At 55.4% G+C, this 17,266-nt stretch overlaps 18 non-coding genes across 18 annotated transcripts; all 18 read left to right on the top strand.

Moving 5' to 3' along the window:
- Positions 1–401: 401 nt before the first annotated feature.
- LOC126155473 (5S ribosomal RNA) lies at positions 402–520 on the top strand. The gene has a single exon (XR_007532933.1). It is a non-coding gene; the product is annotated as a 5S ribosomal RNA (ribosomal RNA).
- Positions 521–1,352: 832 nt separating this feature from the next.
- Positions 1,353–1,471, top strand: LOC126155471 (5S ribosomal RNA). The gene has a single exon (XR_007532931.1). It is a non-coding gene; the product is annotated as a 5S ribosomal RNA (ribosomal RNA).
- An 832-nt stretch (positions 1,472–2,303) lies between these two features.
- LOC126154827 (5S ribosomal RNA) lies at positions 2,304–2,422 on the top strand. Its single transcript, XR_007532360.1, has one exon. It is a non-coding gene; the product is annotated as a 5S ribosomal RNA (ribosomal RNA).
- Positions 2,423–3,247: 825 nt separating this feature from the next.
- LOC126155845 (5S ribosomal RNA) lies at positions 3,248–3,366 on the top strand. Its single transcript, XR_007533280.1, has one exon. It is a non-coding gene; the product is annotated as a 5S ribosomal RNA (ribosomal RNA).
- Positions 3,367–4,196: 830 nt separating this feature from the next.
- LOC126155275 (5S ribosomal RNA) lies at positions 4,197–4,315 on the top strand. The gene has a single exon (XR_007532777.1). It is a non-coding gene; the product is annotated as a 5S ribosomal RNA (ribosomal RNA).
- Positions 4,316–5,137: 822 nt separating this feature from the next.
- LOC126155034 (5S ribosomal RNA) lies at positions 5,138–5,256 on the top strand. The gene has a single exon (XR_007532553.1). It is a non-coding gene; the product is annotated as a 5S ribosomal RNA (ribosomal RNA).
- Positions 5,257–6,078: 822 nt separating this feature from the next.
- Positions 6,079–6,197, top strand: LOC126155470 (5S ribosomal RNA). Its single transcript, XR_007532930.1, has one exon. It is a non-coding gene; the product is annotated as a 5S ribosomal RNA (ribosomal RNA).
- An 832-nt stretch (positions 6,198–7,029) lies between these two features.
- On the top strand, positions 7,030–7,148 carry LOC126155469 (5S ribosomal RNA). The gene has a single exon (XR_007532929.1). It is a non-coding gene; the product is annotated as a 5S ribosomal RNA (ribosomal RNA).
- An 832-nt stretch (positions 7,149–7,980) lies between these two features.
- LOC126155468 (5S ribosomal RNA) lies at positions 7,981–8,099 on the top strand. Its single transcript, XR_007532928.1, has one exon. It is a non-coding gene; the product is annotated as a 5S ribosomal RNA (ribosomal RNA).
- Positions 8,100–8,925: 826 nt separating this feature from the next.
- LOC126155467 (5S ribosomal RNA) lies at positions 8,926–9,044 on the top strand. The gene has a single exon (XR_007532927.1). It is a non-coding gene; the product is annotated as a 5S ribosomal RNA (ribosomal RNA).
- An 832-nt stretch (positions 9,045–9,876) lies between these two features.
- On the top strand, positions 9,877–9,995 carry LOC126155464 (5S ribosomal RNA). The gene has a single exon (XR_007532925.1). It is a non-coding gene; the product is annotated as a 5S ribosomal RNA (ribosomal RNA).
- An 817-nt stretch (positions 9,996–10,812) lies between these two features.
- On the top strand, positions 10,813–10,931 carry LOC126155761 (5S ribosomal RNA). The gene has a single exon (XR_007533201.1). It is a non-coding gene; the product is annotated as a 5S ribosomal RNA (ribosomal RNA).
- An 832-nt stretch (positions 10,932–11,763) lies between these two features.
- On the top strand, positions 11,764–11,882 carry LOC126155874 (5S ribosomal RNA). The gene has a single exon (XR_007533307.1). It is a non-coding gene; the product is annotated as a 5S ribosomal RNA (ribosomal RNA).
- An 832-nt stretch (positions 11,883–12,714) lies between these two features.
- LOC126155826 (5S ribosomal RNA) lies at positions 12,715–12,833 on the top strand. The gene has a single exon (XR_007533262.1). It is a non-coding gene; the product is annotated as a 5S ribosomal RNA (ribosomal RNA).
- Positions 12,834–13,650: 817 nt separating this feature from the next.
- LOC126155795 (5S ribosomal RNA) lies at positions 13,651–13,769 on the top strand. Its single transcript, XR_007533233.1, has one exon. It is a non-coding gene; the product is annotated as a 5S ribosomal RNA (ribosomal RNA).
- Positions 13,770–14,601: 832 nt separating this feature from the next.
- On the top strand, positions 14,602–14,720 carry LOC126155794 (5S ribosomal RNA). Its single transcript, XR_007533232.1, has one exon. It is a non-coding gene; the product is annotated as a 5S ribosomal RNA (ribosomal RNA).
- Positions 14,721–15,552: 832 nt separating this feature from the next.
- On the top strand, positions 15,553–15,671 carry LOC126155793 (5S ribosomal RNA). Its single transcript, XR_007533231.1, has one exon. It is a non-coding gene; the product is annotated as a 5S ribosomal RNA (ribosomal RNA).
- Positions 15,672–16,503: 832 nt separating this feature from the next.
- LOC126155872 (5S ribosomal RNA) lies at positions 16,504–16,622 on the top strand. The gene has a single exon (XR_007533305.1). It is a non-coding gene; the product is annotated as a 5S ribosomal RNA (ribosomal RNA).
- Positions 16,623–17,266: the final 644 nt, after the last annotated feature.

The following is a 17,266-nucleotide window of genomic DNA, read 5'->3' as shown; positions in this document are numbered from 1 at the left end:
ACTACGCAGACACCTGGTGTGAGGCGAGGCGAGGCGAGGCGAGGCGAGGAAGCCCACATCGCTACCAGTGGCGCCCTCCAGCACGACACTGCCACACCCCGCACAGGCCCTCCGCTGAACACCAGGGACAAGATGCGTCCTCCGCTAGTGTCGAAGGCTGCACGCGCCCAGCGAATGACAGGGGGTGCAACGAGCAGCAGTGCGTCTCACACACGCGGCGGTGCGCCCGCCAATTCGGCCGTCGCTCTGCTGGGACGCCGGCCGCGCCTCCCCGCGCCGTCCTCGAGGAACTGGCGGTTGCGGAAGGATGCGCTTTCGTCAAATGCGGCCGAATACTAACATTTTGTGTGTTGGGAGAAAAGCCGAACTCGAATTCTGCCGTGCTCCTACATTAGATGAGCGCCAACGGCCATACCATGATGAATACACCGGTTCTCGTCCGATCACCGAAGTTAAGCATCATCGGGCCCGGCTAGTACTTGGATGGGTGACCGCCTGGGAAACCCGGGTGCTGTTGGCTCCCTTCCTTTTGTTTTTTTGTTATGTCGCCAGCCCAATTTTCAAACTACCTTTCTGTTGTGACAAAGATGCTTCCTTAAGCCGTTTAAACTACTGTAATGGTACGAAAATGCAGTAATTAACTCAGTTTGAGGGAGAATGTGCTAACCAAGTTTGCCAAGGAGACTTTGAAAACGACAAAACAGTACGAATCGGCAGGTGATTTCTGAAATACGTCACCGCCTATTGTTGTGTAGGAGTGTAGAGTTCCAAATTTGATTTGTAACCACGAATGTATTCCTTAGTCGTCTCGTCTCGTACCGCAGACGTTTGTCGTGCTTGCGCTGTCATATGGACCACGACCCGAGCGGCAGCGAGCGGCAGTCGAGCAAAGTCGGGACAAGTCGGGACGGGGACAGGGACAGGGATAGGAATGGTGCGAATGCACTGCAAACTACGCAGACACCTGGTGTGAGGCGAGGCGAGGCGAGGCGAGGCGAGGAAGCCCACATCGCTACCAGTGGCGCCCTCCAGCACGACACTGCCACACCCCGCACAGGCCCTCCGCTGAACACCAGGGACAAGATGCGTCCTCCGCTAGTGTCGAAGGCTGCACGCGCCCAGCGAATGACAGGGGGTGCAACGAGCAGCAGTGCGTCTCACACACGCGGCGGTGCGCCCGCCAATTCGGCCGTCGCTCTGCTGGGGCGCCGGGCGCGCCTCCCCGCGCCGTCCTCGAGGAACTGGCGGTTGCGGAAGGAAGCGCTTTCGTCAAATGCGGCCGAAAACTAACATTTTGTGTGTTGGGAGAAAAGCCGAACTCGAATTATGCCGTGCTCCTACATTAGATGAGCGCCAACGGCCATACCATGATGAATACACCGGTTCTCGTCCGATCACCGAAGTTAAGCATCATCGGGCCCGGCTAGTACTTGGATGGGTGACCGCCTGGGAAACCCGGGTGCTGTTGGCTCCCTTCCTTTTGTTTTTTTGTTATGTCGCCAGCCCAATTTTCAAACTACCTTTCTGTTGTGACAAAGATGCTTCCTTAAGCCTTTTAAACTACTGTAATGGTACGAAAATGCAGTAATTAACTCAGTTTGAGGGAGAATGTGCTAACCAAGTTTGCCAAAGAGCCTTTGAAAACGACAAAACAGTACGAATCGGCAGGTGATTTCTGAAATACGTCACCGCCTATTGTTGTGTAGGAGTGTAGAGTTCCAAATTTGATTTGTAACCACGAATGTATTCCTTAGTCGTCTCGTCTCGTCCCGCAGACGTTTGTCGTGCTTGCGCTGTCATATGGACCACGACCCGAGCGGCAGCGAGCGGCAGTCGAGCAAAGTCGGGACAAGTCGGGACGGGGACAGGGACAGGGATAGGAATGGTGCGAATGCACTGCAAACTACGCAGACACCTGGTGTGAGGCGAGGCGAGGCGAGGCGAGGCGAGGAAGCCCACATCGCTACCAGTGGCGCCTTCCAGCACGACACTGCCACACCCCGCACAGGCCCTCCGCTGAACACCAGGGACAAGATGCGTCCTCCGCTAGTGTCGAAGGCTGCACGCGCCCAGCGAATGACAGGGGGTGCAACGAGCAGCAGTGCGTCTCACACACGCGGCGGTGCGCCCGCCAATTCGGCCGTCGCTCTGCTGGGACGCCGGGCGCGCCTCCCCGCGCCGTCCTCGAGGAACTGGCGGTTGCGGAAGGAAGCGCTTTCGTCAAATGCGGCCGAAAACTAACATTTTGTGTGTTGGGAGAAAAGCCGAACGCGAATTCTGCCGTGCTCCTACATTAGATGAGCGCCAACGGCCATACCATGATGAATACACCGGTTCTCGTCCGATCACCGAGGTTAAGCATCATCGGGCCCGGCTAGTACTTGGATGGGTGACCGCCTGGGAGACCCGGGTGCTGTTGGCTCCCTTCCTTTTGTTTTTTTGTTATGTCGCCAGCCCAATTTTCAAACTACCTTTCTGTTGTGACAAAGATGCTTCCTTAAGCCTTTTAAACTACTGTAATGGTACGAAAATGCAGTAATTAACTCAGTTTGAGGGAGAATGTGCTAACCAAGTTTGCCAAAGAGCCTTTGAAAACGACAAAACAGTACGAATCGGCAGGTGATTTCTGAAATACGTCACCGCCTATTGTTGTGTAGGAGTGTAGAGTTCCAAATTTGATTTGTAACCACGAATGTATTCCTTAGTCGTCTCGTCTCGTCCCGCAACGTTTGTCGTGCTTGCGCTGTCATATGGACCGCGACCCGAGCGGCAGCGAGCGGCAGTCGAGCAAAGTCGGGACAAGTCGGGACGGGGACAGGGACAGGGATAGGAATGGTGCGAATGCACTGCAAACCACGCAGACACCTGGTGTGAGGCGAGGCGACGCGAGGCGAGGAAGCCCACATCGCTACCAGTGGCGCCCTCATCACGACACTGCCACACCCCGCACAGGCCCTCCGCTGAACACCAGGGACAAGATGCGTCCTCCGCTAGTGTCGAATGCTGCACGCGCCCAACGAATGACAGGGGGTGCAACGAGCAGCAGTGCGTCTCACACACGCGGCGGTGCGCCCGCCAATTCGGCCGTCGCTCTGCTGGGACGCCGGGCGCGCCTCTCCGCGCCGTCCTCGAGGAACTGGCGGTTGCGGAAGGAAGCGCTTTCGTCAAATGCGGCCGAAAACTAACATTTTGTGTGTTGGGAGAAAAGCCGAACGCGAATTCTGCCATGCTCCTACATTAGATGAGCGCCAACGGCCATACCATGATGAATACACCGGTTCTCGTCCGATCACCGAAGTTAAGCATCATCGGGCCCGGCTAGTACTTGCATGGGTGACCGCCTGGGAAACCCGGGTGCTGTTGGCTCCCTTCCTTTTGTTTTTTTGTTATGTCGCCAGCCCAACTTTCAAGCTACCTTTCTGTTGTGACAAAGATGCTTCCTTAAGCCTTTTAAACTACTGTAATGGTAGGAAAAACCAGTAATTAACTCAGTTTGAGGGAGAATGTGCTAACCAAGTTTGCCAAGAAGACTTTGAAAACGACAAAACAGTACGAATCGGCAGGTGATTTCTGAAATACGTCACCGCCTGTTATTGTGTAGGAGTGTAGAGGTCCAAATTTGATTTGTGACCACGAATGTATTCCTTAGTCGTCTCGTTTCGTCCCGCAGACGTTTGTCGTGCTTGCACTGTCATATGGACCACGACCCGAGCGGCAGCGAGCGGAAGTCGAGCAAAGTCGGGACAAGTCGAGACGGGGACAGGGACAGGGATAGGAATGGTGCGAATGCACTGCAAACTACGCAGACACCTGGTGTGAGGCAAGGCGAGGCGAGGCGAGGCGAGGAAGCCCACATCGCTACCAGTGGCGCCCTCCAGCACGACACTGCCACACCCCGCACAGGCCCTCCACTGAACACCAGGGACAAGATGCGTCCTCCGCTAGTGTCGAAGGCTGCACGCGCCCAGCGAATGACAGGGGGTGCAACGAGCAGCAGTGCGTCTCACACACGCGGCGGTGCGCCCGCCAATTCGGCCGTCGCTCTGCTGGGACGCCGGGCGCGCCTCCCCGCGCCGTCCTCGAGGAACTGGCGGTTGCGGAAGGTAGCGCTTTCGTCAAATGCGGCCGAAAACTAACATTTTGTGTGTTGGGAGAAAAGCCGAACGCGAATTCTGCGTGCTCCTACATTAGATAAGGCCAACCGCCATACCATGATGAATACACCGGTTCTCGTCCGATCACCGAAGCTAAGCATCATCGGGCCCGGCTAGTACTTGGAAGGGCGACCGCCTGGGAAACCCGGGTGCTGTTGGCTCCCTTCCTTTTGTTTTTTTGTTATGTCGCCAGCCCAATTTTCAAACTACCTTTCTGTTGTGAGAAAGATGCTTCCTTAAGCCTTTTAAACTACTGTAATGGTACGAAAATGCAGTAATTACCTCAGTTTGCGGGAGAATGTGGTAACCAAGTTTGCCAAGAAGACTTTGAAAACGACAAAACAGTACGAATCGGCAGGTGATTTCTGAAATACGTCACCGCCTATTGTTGTGTAGGAGTGTAGAGTTCCAAATTTGATTTGTAACCACGAATGTATTCCTTAGTCGTCTCGTCTCGTCCCGCAGACGTTTGTCGTGCTTGCGCTGTCATATGGACCACGACCCGAGCGGCAACCGAGTAAAGTCGGGACAAGTCGGGACGGGGACAGGGACAGGGATAGGAATGGTGCGAATGCACTGCAAACTACGCAGACACCTGGTGTGAGGCAAGGCGAGGCGAGGCGAGGCGAGGAAGCCCACATCGCTACCAGTGGCGCCCTCCAACACGACACTGCCACACCCCGCACAGGCCCTCCGCTGAACACCAGGGACAAGATGCGTCCTCCGCTAGTGTCGAAGGCTGCACGCGCCCAGCGAATGACAGGGGGTGCAACGAGCAGCAGTGCGTCTCACACACGCGGCGGTGCGCCCGCCAATTCGGCCGTCGCTCTGCTGGGACGCCGGCCGCGCCTCCCCGCGCCGTCCTCGAGGAACTGGCGGTTGCGGAAGGAAGCGCTTTCGTCAAATGCGGCCGAAAACTAACATTTTGTGTGTTGGGAGAAAAGCCGAACATGAATTCTGCCGTGCTCCTACATTAGATGAGCGCCAACGGCCATACCATGATGAATACACCGGTTCTCGTCCGATCACCGAAGTTAAGCATCATCGGGCCCGGCTAGTACTTGGATGGGTGACAGCCTGGGAAACCCGGGTGCTGTTGGCTACCTTCCTTTTGTTTTTTTGTTATGTCGCCAGCCCAATTTTCAAACTACCTTTCTGTTGTGACAAAGATGCTTCATTAAGCCTTTTAAACTACTGCAATGGTACGAAAATGCAGTAATTAACTCAGTTTGAGGGAGAATGTGCTAACCAAGATTACCAAGGAGACTTTGAAAACGACAAAACAGTACGAATCGGCAGGTGATTTCTGAAATACGTCACCGCCTATTGTTGTATAGGAGTGTAGAGTTCCAAATTTGATTTGTAACCACGAATGTATTCCTTAGTCGTCTCGTCTCGTCCCGCAGCCGTTTGTCGTGCTTGCGCTGTCATATGGACCACGACCCGAGCGGCAACCGAGCAAAGTCGGGACAAGTCGGGACGGGGACAGGGACAGGGATAGGAATGGTGCGAATGCACTGCAAACTACGCAGACACCTGGTGTGAGGCGAGGCGAGGCGAGGCGAGGCGAGGAAGCCCACATCGCTACCAGTGGCGCCCTCCAGCACGACACTGCCACACCCCGCACAGGCCCTCCGCTGAACACCAGGGACAAGATGCGTCCTCCGCTAGTGTCGAAGGCTGCACGCGCCCAGCGAATGACAGGGGGTGCAACGAGCAGCAGTGCGTCTCACACACGCGGCGGTGCGCCCGCCAATTCGGCCGTCGCTCTGCTGGGACGCCGGGCGCGCCTCCCCGCGCCGTCCTCGAGGAACTGGCGGTTGCGGAAGGAAGCGCTTTCGTCAAATGCGGCCGAAAACTAACATTTTGTGTGTTGGGAGAAAAGCCGAACGCGAATTCTGCCGTGCTCCTACATTAGATGAGCGCCAACGGCCATACCATGATGAATACACCGGTTCTCGTCCGATCACCGAAGTTAAGCATCATCGGGCCCGGCTAGTACTTGGATGGGTGACCGCCTGGGAAACCCGGGTGCTGTTGGCTCCCTTCCTTTTGTTTTGTTGTTATGTCGCCAGCCCAATTTTCAAACTACCTTTCTGTTGTGACAAAGATGCTTCCTTAAGCCTTTTAAACTACTGTAATGGTACGAAAATGCAGTAATTAACTCAGTTTGAGAGAGAATGTGCTAACCAAGTTTGCCAAGGAGCCTTTGAAAACGACAAAACAGTACGAATCGGCAGGTGATTTCTGAAATACGTCACCGCCTATTGTTGTGTAGGAGTGTAGAGTTCCAAATTTGATTTGTAACCACGAATGTATTCCTTAGTCGTCTCGTCTCGTCCCGCAGACGTTTGTCGTGCTTGCGCTGTCATATGGACCACGACCTGAGCGGCAGCGAGCGGCAGTCGAGCAAAGTCGGGACAAGTCGGGACGGGGACAGGGACAGGGATAAGAATGGTGCGAATGCACTGCAAACTACGCAGACACCTGGTGTGAGGCGAGGCGAGGCGAGGCGAGGCGAGGAAGCCCACATCGCTACCAGTGGCGCCCTCCAGCACGACACTGCCACACCCCGCACAGGCCCTCCGCTGAACACCAGGGACAAGATGCGTCCTCCGCTAGTGTCGAAGGCTGCACGCGCCCAGCGAATGACAGGGGGTGCAACGAGCAGCAGTGCGTCTCACACACGCGGCGGTGCGCCCGCCAATTCGGCCGTCGCTCTGCTGGGACGCCGGCCGCGCCTCCCCGCGCCGTCCTCGAGGAACTGGCGGTTGCGGAAGGATGCGCTTTCGTCAAATGCGGCCGAATACTAACATTTTGTGTGTTGGGAGAAAAGCCGAACTCGAATTCTGCCGTGCTCCTACATTAGATGAGCGCCAACGGCCATACCATGATGAATACACCGGTTCTCGTCCGATCACCGAAGTTAAGCATCATCGGGCCCGGCTAGTACTTGGATGGGTGACCGCCTGGGAAACCCGGGTGCTGTTGGCTCCCTTCCTTTTGTTTTTTTGTTATGTCGCCAGCCCAATTTTCAAACTACCTTTCTGTTGTGACAAAGATGCTTCCTTAAGCCGTTTAAACTACTGTAATGGTACGAAAATGCAGTAATTAACTCAGTTTGAGGGAGAATGTGCTAACCAAGTTTGCCAAGGAGACTTTGAAAACGACAAAACAGTACGAATCGGCAGGTGATTTCTGAAATACGTCACCGCCTATTGTTGTGTAGGAGTGTAGAGTTCCAAATTTGATTTGTAACCACGAATGTATTCCTTAGTCGTCTCGTCTCGTACCGCAGACGTTTGTCGTGCTTGCGCTGTCATATGGACCACGACCCGAGCGGCAGCGAGCGGCAGTCGAGCAAAGTCGGGACAAGTCGGGACGGGGACAGGGACAGGGATAGGAATGGTGCGAATGCACTGCAAACTACGCAGACACCTGGTGTGAGGCGAGGCGAGGCGAGGCGAGGCGAGGAAGCCCACATCGCTACCAGTGGCGCCCTCCAGCACGACACTGCCACACCCCGCACAGGCCCTCCGCTGAACACCAGGGACAAGATGCGTCCTCCGCTAGTGTCGAAGGCTGCACGCGCCCAGCGAATGACAGGGGGTGCAACGAGCAGCAGTGCGTCTCACACACGCGGCGGTGCGCCCGCCAATTCGGCCGTCGCTCTGCTGGGGCGCCGGGCGCGCCTCCCCGCGCCGTCCTCGAGGAACTGGCGGTTGCGGAAGGAAGCGCTTTCGTCAAATGCGGCCGAAAACTAACATTTTGTGTGTTGGGAGAAAAGCCGAACTCGAATTATGCCGTGCTCCTACATTAGATGAGCGCCAACGGCCATACCATGATGAATACACCGGTTCTCGTCCGATCACCGAAGTTAAGCATCATCGGGCCCGGCTAGTACTTGGATGGGTGACCGCCTGGGAAACCCGGGTGCTGTTGGCTCCCTTCCTTTTGTTTTTTTGTTATGTCGCCAGCCCAATTTTCAAACTACCTTTCTGTTGTGACAAAGATGCTTCCTTAAGCCTTTTAAACTACTGTAATGGTACGAAAATGCAGTAATTAACTCAGTTTGAGGGAGAATGTGCTAACCAAGTTTGCCAAAGAGCCTTTGAAAACGACAAAACAGTACGAATCGGCAGGTGATTTCTGAAATACGTCACCGCCTATTGTTGTGTAGGAGTGTAGAGTTCCAAATTTGATTTGTAACCACGAATGTATTCCTTAGTCGTCTCGTCTCGTCCCGCAGACGTTTGTCGTGCTTGCGCTGTCATATGGACCGCGACCCGAGCGGCAGCGAGCGGCAGTCGAGCAAAGTCGGGACAAGTCGGGACGGGGACAGGGACAGGGATAGGAATGGTGCGAATGCACTGCAAACTACGCAGACACCTGGTGTGAGGCGAGGCGACGCGAGGCGAGGAAGCCCACATCGCTACCAGTGGCGCCCTCATCACGACACTGCCACACCCCGCACAGGCCCTCCGCTGAACACCAGGGACAAGATGCGTCCTCCGCTAGTGTCGAAGGCTGCACGCGCCCAGCGAATGACAGGGGGTGCAACGAGCAGCAGTGCGTCTCACACACGCGGCGGTGCGCCCGCCAATTCGGCCGTCGCTCTGCTGGGACGCCGGGCGCGCCTCCCCGCGCCGTCCTCGAGGAACTGGCGGTTGCGGAAGGAAGCGCTTTCGTCAAATGCGGCCGAAAACTAACATTTTGTGTGGTGGGAGAAAAGCCGAACGCGAATTCTGCCGTGCTCCTACATTAGATGAGCGCCAACGGCCATACCATGATGAATACACCGGTTCTCGTCCGATCACCGAAGTTAAGCATCATCGGGCCCGGCTAGTACTTGGATGGGTGACCGCCTGGGAAACCCGGGTGCTGTTGGCTCCCTTCCTTTTGTTTTTTTGTTATGTCGCCAGCCCAATTTTCAAACTACCTTTCTGTTGTGACAAAGATGCTTCCTTAAGCCTTTTAAACTACTGTAATGGTACGAAAATGCAGTAATTAACTCAGTTTGAGGGAGAATGTGCTAACCAAGTTTGCCAAGGAGACTTTGAAAACGACAAAACAGTACGAATCGGCAGGTGATTTCTGAAATACGTCACCGCCTATTGTTGTGTAGGAGTGTAGAGTTCCAAATTTGATTTGTAACCACGAATGTATTCCTTAGTCGTCTCGTCTCGTCCCGCAGACGTTTGTCGTGCTTGCGCTGTCATATGGACCACGACCCGAGCGGCAGCGAGCGGCAGTCGAGCAAAGTCGGGACAAGTCGGGACGGGGACAGGGACAGGGATGGGAATGGTGCGAATGCACTGCAAACTGCGCAGACACCTGGTGTGAGGCGAGGCGAGGCGAGGCGAGGCGAGGAAGCCCACATCGCTACCAGTGGCGCCCTCCAGCACGACACTGCCACACCCCGCACAGGCCCTCCGCTGAACACCAGGGACAAGATGCGTCCTCCGCTAGTGTCGAAGGCTGCACGCGCCCAGCGAATGACAGGGGGTGCAACGAGCAGCAGTGCGTCTCACACACGCGGCGGTGCGCCCGCCAATTCGGCCGTCGCTCTGCTGGGACGCCGGGCGCGCCTCCCCGCGCCGTCCTCGAGGAACTGGCGGTTGCGGAAGGAAGCGCTTTCGTCAAATGCGGCCGAAAACTAACATTTTGTGTGTTGGGAGAAAAGCCGAACTCGAATTCTGCCGTGCTCCTACATTAGATGAGCGCCAACGGCCATACCATGATGAATACACCGGTTCTCGTCCGATCACCGAAGTTAAGCATCATCGGGCCCGGCTAGTACTTGGATGGGTGACCGCCTGGGAAACCCGGGTGCTGTTGGCTCCCTTCCTTTTGTTTTTTTGTTATGTCGCCAGCCCAATTTTCAAACTACCTTTCTGTTGTGACAAAGATGCTTCCTTAAGCCTTTTAAACTACTGTAATGGTACGAAAATGCAGTAATTAACTCAGTTTGAGGGAGAATGTGCTAACCAAGTTTGCCAAGAAGACTTTGAAAACGACAAAACAGTACGAATCGGCAGGTGATTTCTGAAATACGTCACCGCCTATTGTTGTGTAGGAGTGTAGAGTTCCAAATTTGATTTGTAACCACGAATGTATTCCTTAGTCGTCTCGTCTCGTCCCGCAGACGTTTGTCGTGCTTGCGCTGTCATATGGACCACGACCCGAGCGGCAGCCGAGCAAAGTCGAAACAAGTCGGGACGGGGACAGGGACAGGGATAGGAATGGTGCGAATGCACTGCAAACTACGCAGACACCTGGTGTGAGGCGAGGCGAGGCGAGGCGAGGAAGCCCACATCGCTACCAGTGGCGCCCTCCAGCACGACACTGCCACAACCCGCACAGGCCCTCCGCTGAACACCAGGGACAAGATGCGTCCTCCGCTAGTGTCGAAGGCTGCACGCGCCCAGCGAATGACAGAGGGTGCAACGAGCAGCAGTGCGTCTCACACACGCGGCGGTGCGCCCGCCAATTCGGCCGTCGCTCTGCTGGGACGCCGGGCGCGCCTCCCCGCGCCGTCCTCGAGGAACTGGCGGTTGCGGAAGGAAGCGCTTTCGTCAAATGCGGCCGAAAACTAACATTTTGTGTGTTGGGAGAAAAGCCGAACGCGAATTCTGCCGTGCTCCTATATTAGATGAGCGTCAACGGCCATACCATGATGAATACACCGGTTCTCGTCCGATCACCGAAGTTAAGCATCATCGGGCCCGGCTAGTACTTGGATGGGTGACCGCCTGGGAAACCCGGGTGCTGTTGGCTCCCTTCCTTTTGTTTTTTTGTTATGTCGCCAGCCAAATTTTCAAACTACCTTTCTGTTGTGACAAAGATGCTTCCTTAAGCCTTTTAAACTACTGTAATGGTACGAAAATGCAGTAATTAACTCAGTTTGAGGGAGAATGTGCTAACCAAGTTTGCCAAGGAGACTTTGAAAACGACAAAACAGTACGAATCGGCAGGTGATTTCTGAAATACGTCACCGCCTATTGTTGTGTAGGAGTGTAGAGTTCCAAATTTGATTTGTAACCACGAATGTATTCCTTAGTCGTCTCGTCTCGTCCCGCAGACGTTTGTCGTGCTTGCGCTGTCATATGGACCACGACCCGAGCGGCAGCGAGCGGCAGTCGAGCAAAGTCGGGACAAGTCGGGACGGGGACAGGGACAGGGATAGGAAAGGTGGGAATGCACTACAAACTACGCAGATACCTGGTGTGAGGCAAGGCGAGGCCAGGCGAGGCGAGGAAGCCCACATCGCTACCAGTGGCGCCCTCCAGCACGACACTGCCACAACCCGCACAGGCCCTCCGCTGAACACCAGGGACAAGATGCGTCCTCCGCTAGTGTCGAAGGCTGCACGCGCCCAGCGAATGACAGGGGGTGCAACGAGCAGCAGAGCGTCTCACACACGCGGCGGTGCGCCCGCCAATTCGGCCGTCGCTCTGCTGGGACGCCGGGCGCGCCTCCCCGCGCCGTCCTCGAGGAACTGGCGGTTGCGGAAGGAAGCGCTTTCGTCAAATGCGGCCGAAAACTAACATTTTGTGTGTTGGGAGAAAAGCCGAACGCGAATTCTGCCGTGCTCCTACATTAGATGAGCGCCAACGGCCATACCATGATGAATACACCGGTTCTCGTCCGATCACCGAAGTTAAGCATCATCGGGCCCGGCTAGTACTTGGATGGATGACCGCCTGGGAAACCCGGGTGCTGTTGGCTCCCTTCCTTTTGTTTTTTTGTTATGTCGCCAGCCCAATTTTCAAACTACCTTTCTGTTGTGACAAAGATGCTTCCTTAAGCCTTTTAAACTACTGTAATGGTACGAAAATGCAGTAATTAACTCAGTTTGAGGGAGAATGTGCTAACCAAGTTTGCCAAGAAGACTTTGAAAACGACAAAACAGTACGAATCGGCAGGTGATTTCTGAAATACGTCACCGCCTATTGTTGTGTAGGAGTGTAGAGTTCCAAATTTGATTTGTAACCACGAATGTATTCCTTAGTCGTCTCGTCTCGTCCCGCAGACGTTTGTCGTGCTTGCGCTGTCATATGGACCACGACCCGAGCGGCAGCGAGCGGCAGTCGAGCAAAGTCGGGACAAGTCGGGACGGGGACAGGGACAGGGATAGGAATGGTGCGAATGCACTGCAAACTACGCAGACACCTGGTGTAAGGCGAGGCGAGGCGAGGCGAGGCGAGGAAGCCCACATCGCTACCAGTGGCGCCCTCCAGCACGACACTGCCACACCCCGCACAGGCCCTCCGCTGAACACCAGGGACAAGATGCGTCCTCCGCTAGTGTCGAAGGCTGCACGCGCCCAGCGAATGACAGGGGGTGCAACGAGCAGCAGTGCGTCTCACACACGCGGCGGTGCGCCCGCCAATTCGGCCGTCGCTCTGCTGGGACGCCGGGCGCGCCTCCCCGCGCCGTCCTCGAGGAACTGGCGGTTGCGGAAGGAAGCGCTTTCGTCAAATGCGGCCGAAAACTAACATTTTGTGTGTTGGGAGAAAAGCCGAACGCGAATTCTGCCGTGCTCCTACATTAGATGAGCGCCAACGGCCATACCATGATGAATACACCGGTTCTCGTCCGATCACCGAAGTTAAGCATCATCGGGCCCGGCTAGTACTTGGATGGGTGACCGCCTGGGAAACCCGGGAGCTGTTGGCTCCCTTCCTTTTGTTTTTTTGTTATGTCGCCAGCCCAATTTTCAAACTACCTTTCTGTTGTGACAAAGATGCTTCCTTAAGCCTTTTAAACTACTGTAATGGTACGAAAATGCAGTAATTAACTCAGTTTGAGGGAGAATGTGCTAACCAAGTTTGCCAAGAAGACTTTGAAAACGACAAAACAGTACGAATCGGCGGGTGATTTCTGAAATACGTCACCGCCTATTGTTGTGTAGGAGTGTAGAGTTCCAAATTTGATTTGTAACCACGAATGTATTCCTTAGTCGTCTCGTCTCGTCCCGCAGACGTTTGTCGTGCTTGCGCTGTCATATGGACCACGACCCGAGCGGCAGCGAGCGGCAGTCGAGCAAAGTCGGGACAAGTCGGGACGGGGACAGGGACAGGGATAGGAATGGTGCGAATGCACTGCAAACTACGCAGACACCTGGTGTGAGGCGAGGCGAGGAAGCCCACATCGCTACCAGTTGCGCCCTCCAGCACGACACTGCCACACCCCGCACAGGCCCTCCGCTGAACACCAGGGACAAGATGCGTCCTCCGCTAGTGTCGAAGGCTGCACGCGCCCAGCGAATGACAGGGGGTGCAACGAGCAGCAGTGCGTCTCACACACGCGGCGGTGCGCCCGCCAATTCGGCCGTCGCTCTGCTGGGACGCCGGGCGCGCCTCCCCGCGCCGTCCTCGAGGAACTGGCGGTTGCGGAAGGAAGCGCTTTCGTCAAATGCGGCCGAAAACTAACATTTTGTGTGTTGGGAGAAAAGCCGAACGCGAATTCTGCCGTGCTCCTACATTAGATGAGCGCCAACGGCCATACCATGATGAATACACCGGTTCTCGTCCGATCACCGAAGTGAAGCATCATCGGGCCCGGCTAGTACTTGGATGGGTGACCGCCTGGGAAACCCGGGTGCTGTTGGCTCCCTTCCTTTTGTTTTTTTGTTATGTCGCCAGCCCAGTTTTCAAACTACCTTTCTGTTGTGACAAAGATGCTTCCTTAAGCCTTTTAAACTACTGTAATGGTACGAAAATGCAGTAATTAACTCAGTTTGAGGGAGAATGTGCTAACCAAGTTTGCCAAGAAGACTTTGAAAACGACAAAACAGTACGAATCGGCAGGTGATTTCTGAAATATGTCACCGCCTATTGTTGTGTAGGAGTGTAGAGTTCCAAATTTGATTTGTAACCACGAATGTATTCCTTAGTCGTCTCGTCTCGTCCCGCAGACGTTTGTCGTGCTTGCGCTGTCATATGGACCACGACCCGAGCGGCAGCGAGCGGCAGTCGAGCAAAGTCGGGACAAGTCGGGACGGGGACAGGGACAGGGATAGGAATGGTGCGAATGCACTGCAAACTACGCAGACACCTGGTGTGAGGCGAGGCGAGGCGAGGCGAGGCGAGGAAGCCCACATCGCTACCAGTGGCGCCCTCCAGCACGACACTGCCACACCCCGCACAGGCCCTCCGCTGAACACCAGGGACAAGATGCGTCCTCCGCTAGTGTCGAAGGCTGCACGCGCCCAGCGAATGACAGGGGGTGCAACGAGCAGCAGTGCGTCTCACACACGCGGCGGTGCGCCCGCCAATTCGGCCGTCGCTCTGCTGGGACGCCGGGCGCGCCTCCCCGCGCCGTCCTCGAGGAACTGGCGGTTGCGGAAGGAAGCGCTTTCGTCAAATGCGGCCGAAAACTAACATTTTGTGTGTTGGGAGAAAAGCCGAACGCGAATTCTGCCGTGCTCCTACATTAGATGAGCGCCAACGGCCATACCATGATGAATACACCGGTTCTCGTCCGATCACCGAAGTGAAGCATCATCGGGCCCGGCTAGTACTTGGATGGGTGACCGCCTGGGAAACCCGGGTGCTGTTGGCTCCCTTCCTTTTGTTTTTTTGTTATGTCGCCAGCCCAGTTTTCAAACTACCTTTCTGTTGTGACAAAGATGCTTCCTTAAGCCTTTTAAACTACTGTAATGGTACGAAAATGCAGTAATTAACTCAGTTTGAGGGAGAATGTGCTAACCAAGTTTGCCAAGAAGACTTTGAAAACGACAAAACAGTACGAATCGGCAGGTGATTTCTGAAATACGTCACCGCCTATTGTTGTGTAGGAGTGTAGAGTTCCAAATTTGATTTGTAACCACGAATGTATTCCTTAGTCGTCTCGTCTCGTCCCGCAGACGTTTGTCGTGCTTGCGCTGTCATATGGACCACGACCCGAGCGGCAGCGAGCGGCAGTCGAGCAAAGTCGGGACAAGTCGGGACGGGGACAGGGACAGGGATAGGAATGGTGCGAATGCACTGCAAACTACGCAGACACCTGGTGTGAGGCGAGGCGAGGCGAGGCGAGGCGAGGAAGCCCACATCGCTACCAGTGGCGCCCTCCAGCACGACACTGCCACACCCCGCACAGGCCCTCCGCTGAACACCAGGGACAAGATGCGTCCTCCGCTAGTGTCGAAGGCTGCACGCGCCCAGCGAATGACAGGGGGTGCAACGAGCAGCAGTGCGTCTCACACACGCGGCGGTGCGCCCGCCAATTCGGCCGTCGCTCTGCTGGGACGCCGGGCGCGCCTCCCCGCGCCGTCCTCGAGGAACTGGCGGTTGCGGAAGGAAGCGCTTTCGTCAAATGCGGCCGAAAACTAACATTTTGTGTGTTGGGAGAAAAGCCGAACGCGAATTCTGCCGTGCTCCTACATTAGATGAGCGCCAACGGCCATACCATGATGAATACACCGGTTCTCGTCCGATCACCGAAGTGAAGCATCATCGGGCCCGGCTAGTACTTGGATGGGTGACCGCCTGGGAAACCCGGGTGCTGTTGGCTCCCTTCCTTTTGTTTTTTTGTTATGTCGCCAGCCCAATTTTCAAACTACCTTTCTGTTGTGACAAAGATGCTTCCTTAAGCCTTTTAAACTACTGTAATGGTACGAAAATGCAGTAATTAACTCAGTTTGAGGGAGAATGTGCTAACCAAGTTTGCCAAGAAGACTTTGAAAACGACAAAACAGTACGAATCGGCAGGTGATTTCTGAAATACGTCACCGCCTATTGTTGTGTAGGAGTGTAGAGTTCCAAATTTGATTTGTAACCACGAATGTATTCCTTAGTCGTCTCGTCTCGTCCCGCAGACGTTTGTCGTGCTTGCGCTGTCATATGGACCACGACCCGAGCGGCAGCGAGCGGCAGTCGAGCAAAGTCGGGACAAGTCGGGACGGGGACAGGGACAGGGATAGGAATGGTGCGAATGCACTGCAAACTACGCAGACACCTGGTGTGAGGCGAGGCGAGGCGAGGCGAGGCGAGGAAGCCCACATCGCTACCAGTGGCGCCATCCAGCACGACACTGCCACACCCCGCACAGGCCCTCCGCTGAACACCAGGGACAAGATGCGTCCTCCGCTAGTGTCGAAGGCTGCACGCGCCCAGCGAATGACAGGGGGTGCAACGAGCAGCAGTGCGTCTCACACACGCGGCGGTGCGCCCGCCAATTCGGCCGTCGCTCTGCTGGGACGCCGGGCGCGCCTCCCCGCGCCGTCCTCGAGGAACTGGCGGTTGCGGAAGGAAGCGCTTTCGTCAAATGCGGCCGAAAACTAACATTTTGTGTGTTGGGAGAAAAGCCGAACGCGAATTCTGCCGTGCTCCTACATAAGATGAGCGCCAACGGCCATACCATGATGAATACACCGGTTCTCGTCCGATCACCGAAGTTAAGCATCATCGGGCCCGGCTAGTACTTGGATGGGTGACCGCCTTGGAAACCCGGGTGCTGTTGGCTCCCTTCCTTTTGTTTTTTTGTTATGTCGCCAGCCCAATTTTCAAACTACCTTTCTGTTGTGACAAAGATGCTTCCTTAAGCCTTTTAAACTACTGTAATGGTACGAAAATGCAGTAATTAACTCAGTTTGAGGGAGAATGTGCTAACCAAGTTTGCCAAGAAGACTTTGAAAACGACAAAACAGTACGAATCGGCAGGTGATTTCTGAAATACGTCACCGCCTATTGTTGTGTAGGAGTGTAGAGTTCCAAATTTGATTTGTAACCACGAATGTATTCCTTAGTCGTCTCGTCTCGTCCCGCAGACGTTTGTCGTGCTTGCGCTGTCATATGGACCACGACCCGAGCGGCAGCGAGCGGCAGTCGAGCAAACTCGGGACAAGTCGGGACGGGGACAGGGACAGGGATAGGAATGGTGCGAATGCACTGCAAACTACGCAGACACCTGGTGTGAGGCGAGGCGAGGCGAGGCGAGGAAGCCCACATCGCTACCAGTGGCGCCCTCCAGCACGACACTGCCACACCCCGCACAGGCCCTCCGCTGAACACCAGGGACAAGATGCGTCCTCCGCTAGTGTCGAAGGCTGCACGCGCCCAGCGAATGACAGGGGGTGCAACGAGCAGCAGTGCGTCTCACACACGCGG

The sequence above is a fragment of the Schistocerca cancellata genome, unplaced genomic scaffold, assembly GCF_023864275.1.
Source record: "Schistocerca cancellata isolate TAMUIC-IGC-003103 unplaced genomic scaffold, iqSchCanc2.1 HiC_scaffold_1100, whole genome shotgun sequence".
Classification (NCBI taxonomy): Eukaryota; Metazoa; Arthropoda; class Insecta; order Orthoptera; family Acrididae; genus Schistocerca; species Schistocerca cancellata.
The sequence above is the reverse complement of the archived record's forward strand: the minus strand, read 5'-3'. Positions and strand labels throughout refer to the sequence as shown.